Source organism: Melospiza georgiana, chromosome 6 (genome assembly GCF_028018845.1).
Source record: "Melospiza georgiana isolate bMelGeo1 chromosome 6, bMelGeo1.pri, whole genome shotgun sequence".
In the NCBI taxonomy this organism is placed as follows: domain Eukaryota; kingdom Metazoa; phylum Chordata; class Aves; order Passeriformes; family Passerellidae; genus Melospiza; species Melospiza georgiana.
Window position 1 is genome coordinate 12705487 of NC_080435.1, and position 5537 is coordinate 12711023.

A 5537-nucleotide genomic window follows, 5' to 3' on the forward strand; every position below is an offset into this window, starting at 1 on the left:
ATTCTGCATGGGGAGTACCTTCCTGACATCCTGCACACCCTGTCAGTGAGCTAAGCAACTTATCCATCCCTGAATCAAACCCTTCTTAGCAATAGCCTTGGCAGCCATAGTCTTGGCATGCACAAGTGAAAGAAGCAAACCTCTTACAAAGGTTTAAATAGGCTTTTTCATTATTCCACAAGGAAAAAAAAAATCTTATCCACTAGCTCTTCATTTAGCATAAATGCAGGTTTCAAAGAGCCTTGCAAAACAATGTGTGGCAAAATCTGTGTGTAGGAATAAGAAAACAAGTTTAGGACTTATGTTTGGAAGAGTTTATTCTCCTTTGAATGCTCTGTAAACAGTCCTAAAACCTCCGAGTGACAGGAATCTTACAGATATTGTACTTGGAGTCAAAATTAAGTAGGACTTTTTCCTGTTCTAGTGCAAACCTGGAATTACAAAAATTTTTGCTTTAAATGGTTGATGATCTAGAATTATTTCTCATAGCAGAGCCAATTGCTGAGATAGAGCATTTTGATACTTTGCATGCCCAGAAGGCACACTACTCTTATATGCTATTGTTGAGAAGCTGGGAGAAAATCCTCTACATAAAGTAATGGTTGTGTCACTGGTGCAAAATTGCCTGCTTAAACCCAGCACTTGAGAAGGGGGGAGAGGAAATGACACAACAATCAATCACACCTTGCTTACAATACTTTCGTGGCTCTCGTGTGGTGCTGAGAAATGCAAAGCAGCTCAGGAGATCTTTTGTTTTTCTCAGCAGAAAAGGTGCACATGGGGTCCAGAGCAGCACTTCCTGAAGTTAGTTCCTAAATTAGTTGTTTCAGCATTTGCCTAATGTAGCTGTGATTCTATTGGGTACCATGCAGCTTTGGTTCTCCAAGCTGCTGCTGAATCTGCTGCTGGCATTTCTCCAAGTGGCAGCACAGCTTTCCCAGGCATGGGGCACAGATCCCACAGTGATATGCGGAGGAATGAGTGCTGTGGTCACTCTCATCCTCCTGCCCAGATGCAGCAATGAATCACTCCATGCACCATCAGATGTCTGGCTGTGAGGCATGGCATGTTTTGATGAGCTGTATAGCTGAGATTGCTGATGTCCTACTGGAATTCGCGACAGAGAGGTCCCATATGCTGCTGCTGGAGGTCCTTTGCTCTTCCAAGGTGGTGGGTTTGCCAGGAACATGCTGAAGTTTCAAGAGAAGCTCAGGCAGACATCCACCTGGCCAAATCCTGTCCCAAAAAGGAAGCTCATTTTGAAGAGGACTGGCAAACTGAATTCCTGTGACTGATATAGGGGAAAAAACATGGCTACAACAAGCTGGGAACCACCATGTTTGTTTCAGCTGCAGAGGCTGGATTGCAGTGGCAAAAATGACCCTTAACACCTCACCAGTTTGTCAACCAGTGGACAAAGGAACCAATTGTGCAATTCGTGCATAGATATTGTGCAGAGCAATCTCACAACTACACTTGTAAGGAAGGGGTTTAAAATTGCACAACGTGCTGAGGAATGATACATGTAGGCATTTTGTCTTACAGCTATTGGCAATTAGAAGGAATGGAGGGATAACTGAATTTGCTTTGTTCTTCATTCCATGGAGTGTAGGGAGGCTCAACCACAGCAGATACTGCAGGCCAAAAGTATTCAGTTCGGCATGCATGGGATGTGTCCATGGCAAGGAGAGTCTGCACAGAGTTCAAGGGACAATTTTCTGCTCAGTGCTATGGCACTGTGGAAAGCATATCACAGTAAAGATGCCACCTAGAGAATGTTTTGTTGGGCTAGTTAGATATTAGAAAAAATTCTTCACTGAAGGGGTGCTTAAGCACTGGAACAGGCTTCCCAGAGAAGTGGCCATGGCACCAAGCCTGTCACTACTCAAGCAGCACTTGGGCAACACACTTAGATTGTTCAGCCTTTTTAAAGGTTGTTCTGCACGCAGTCAGAAGTTGGATTTTATGATTCTCATGAGTCCCTTCCAGCTCAGCATATTCTATTATTTTAATTAGCCTGAATTCAGTGACTAGTTAGGTATTATTTACTTCCAAATGTTATAATTTACATCGTGTCTTATGTGGTGCAATGCTCTAAGCATTGATTCCAACAGAGTTGTTAAAAATATTATTAAGAAAACAGTGTTACTCTGAAAGCCAAGATAATGCATAGAATTATTTTCTGTGCCTTTAAATAATAGAAACAATGAGCTATTCTAAGAGATAGAAGTAGGCCAGGTTGAGCTGTTTTTATGTAAATGTACCTATCTGAAATTGCTCAGAAGAGGATCTTCATTTTTGTGTTACAAACCTTTTTCTTAGCAACTTATTTAGTCAATACTGCAATTACAGAGCCACTCTTAAAAAGTGTATCTAAAACACATGAAGATTTAGAGCACCTGGCTTATGTTATTCATAGTCCACTGATTCAGACTGGTTTGAATGGAATATACATGCTTTTTTCTCTAACTGCTGCCTAAGGACATGTCAAGACAGCAGTGCCCAAGAAACTGGGGAGACTGGGGAAACTCATTCTTGTTTAGATCTCTAACTGTGAAACGTATCCAAAAGGATCTTGCTTGCCCTCCTCAGAAGAACAATTGGGACTCAAGGCTAAGCAAGGGAAACCACTGTATTGCAATGGAAGAGCAGATTGTCTGTGTAGATGTGACTCTTGTTAGAGGACCTCTTGTTAGAGCAAAAACCAGTTGGATGCTGCACTCCTTTTCCCTTCCAACTGCTTGGAGCTTGGAGCTTCCTCCAACTGATGAGAGACTCCTATTTTCCAAAGTGTTGAAGATAGTTTTTCATTTTGATGTTCAATGTTTTCTTAACTTCACATTCCTTTTGCTGCTTGTGCATTTGGTTTTGTGTAGCAAAACATATAAGCAGGAATCTATAAGCAGGAAAAGGTACCTGCATGTCCCCGTCCCTTCCTGCTTTTAGTGCCCCGTAAAGAATAACTTCTTGTGTCTCACTCTCCTCTTCCCAGATGTTACATCTCTCTGGAGTGTAAATAACTGAATAACTTAGTACTTAAACATGATGTGATAGCTTTGATTTTAGCACATCAAAACTAGGTTCTGATAGAGAGTGTCAGTATCAAAAGTGAAGGCAAATGCTCTGTTCTTGTGAATTCAAACTGAAGTGAGCACTTTGATGTCAATCTCAAATGAGCACGGAGGGAGCAATCCCCTCTGAAGTGGTTCAGTCAGCACCTGTAACCTCTTCAACTGCAGCCCCTATCTCTCATGGGAATCAATATTTGAACCAATATTGACTTAGGACTCAGGCATGATTTATATGGCAATCTTGGTGTTGCAACAACTGCTGTGTTACTCAATCAGATTCCCAGATGACAGGTTAATACATAACAAACCGGATTTGCAAATTCAGTCGGCACGTGTTATCATCAGAATGGAAAGGGGAAATTCATTCTGTCATGTTGCATTTAATTAATAAATCTGTCAAATACCTGTAACTGAGTACTATGTGCTCTGCCTAAAGAGGCAGTGGGTTTCATTCTGTTTTCAGAGGGTTTCTAACCTGGATTAATGTCTTGGTGACCAGTACTTCATAGTTATCATGAGTAATTGTTATAATGAGTGTTTCAAAATGGAAACAAATTAGGATTAATTTAGTTACTTGAAAAAAATCACATTAAAAAGCTCTGTAGTGTTCAGCACTATTCCGGTAATAATTAACAGTCAGCTTAATTCTGGGGTCAAAAACCAGTCTACAGCTGTTACGTTTAGGTAGTTTAGGCATATCATCACAATAGCACTCTGGCTGTCTATGAAGTTACCCTCACCTCCCAGGCATTATCAGTGACTGCTTCTGAAGGAAGGCCATTCATCTGAATGATTTTCAGTGCTTCACACAAAAATCCACTCCACTCATTTTATGCCAATATAGCAATCAAATATTATTGAAAGTCTAAAGACCTGTACAATAACAAGATATTGTTAGTCAAAGATACTAGGTCAGAGGACTGACTTTAAAAATGTTATTTGCTCTTTTGAGAGAATTTAAACTTATATATATATAAAAAATAGATGAGCGCAGAAAATTTAGAATGATGTGTTTCCTCCTTTAAATAGCAATATGACTTACACCCCATCAGACAGCTAAGAAATTGTCAGTGTCTATGTAAAACAGACAAGACCTGTAGTTTTCTAGGTTTCAGGCTAGCACTGTGTGTGCATGTGTGTGAGGAAGAACACGGCCAGCCCCTGAAATGCTCAAACCTCTTTGTTTTGGTGACCCTCCTGTGTTTACCCTGTCTGCCCTCCACGTGTGCGCTCCAAGTCCAGTGACCTCGTCTTTGGCAGTCAGTTCACCATGAATAATCACACTGTCTCTATTTGGAATAATTTTCCAACTCAATGACCTTTCTTTAACCTCACACTGCTAATTGTTATCCCTGGCAAGGAACAAATGGGTCTGAGTGAGGTGAATAGGTGAAGCTCTTGCCTAGAACATGTGTCTTGCCCCAGGCAGAGTTCCACTACTACCACTGCTGCAGGCTTGGCTCCCCAAAGATTCCAAAACTTCCCTCTGCCACCTCCTTATGCTGACTGTTAGAGGTTTAATGGCCCATGAGGAAATAACCAGCTAGAAACCATTCTTTGTCTTAAATGGGAAACTGCCAGGATGCCATAAATGCAGTGCCAATTGCTTAAGTGTAATCAGTACCTGAGTCAAAACTATGGTGTCTGGAAACCATATCTGGAATCCACCTTTTTACATCCTAACATAGGGGGAAACTGCACCTTGCTTGAATAACCAGCAGTACTGGAGTTGCAAGTTCCATCACAAATCAGTTATTTCAGCTTGCTATTAGTCCATTGCTATGCATGCTTAGCATAGTGAATTGTTGCATAACAAGCAAAAAAAGAGTGGGGAAAAAAGATATTTTAGAAGTCCAAATCATTCTAAGATTAGTCAGTGACCTACCTCATCATTTGGATCAATAATAAATTTTGAAATGTTTTAGAAATGTATGCACATTTCTATTTTACTACTGGCTGTTGTTCAAGCAACATATTGATGTGGGTGTGTTCTGGAATCTTTTTATTGTGTTGTACTTAAATATAGAACATTTACTATCATGGTAATGGCAGCTACATGAAGATGAGAAGGAAGTCTTCTAGTTGGCTTGCTCCTGCCTAGTCTGTCCCAGTGTCCAGTCAATGCTTTTGGGTCCTTCACACAGACTCTGAGCATTTAACCCAAGCAGTGACAGTGCCTGGTGCCTTGTAATAGTGCACTACCTGCTCTGTCCTACATGATTCTCTGCAGCCTTTTATGAGTGGCCATAACTACATCTACAGCAGTTATTTCTGTGGCTTTTTTCTCCCTCCCTAGTCACCACATCATACCCTCCTGAGCCCGCTTGCTGTCAGGGGAGCGCGCCCCACCTTGTGCAGGCAATTTGTCCATGTTGCACAGGCAGAACTAGAGGTGGGTCTGGAATGTTATTCCTTGCAGCAGGTGTGTTTGGCTCCCAGCTATACACTTCCACAAGGGAATTCATA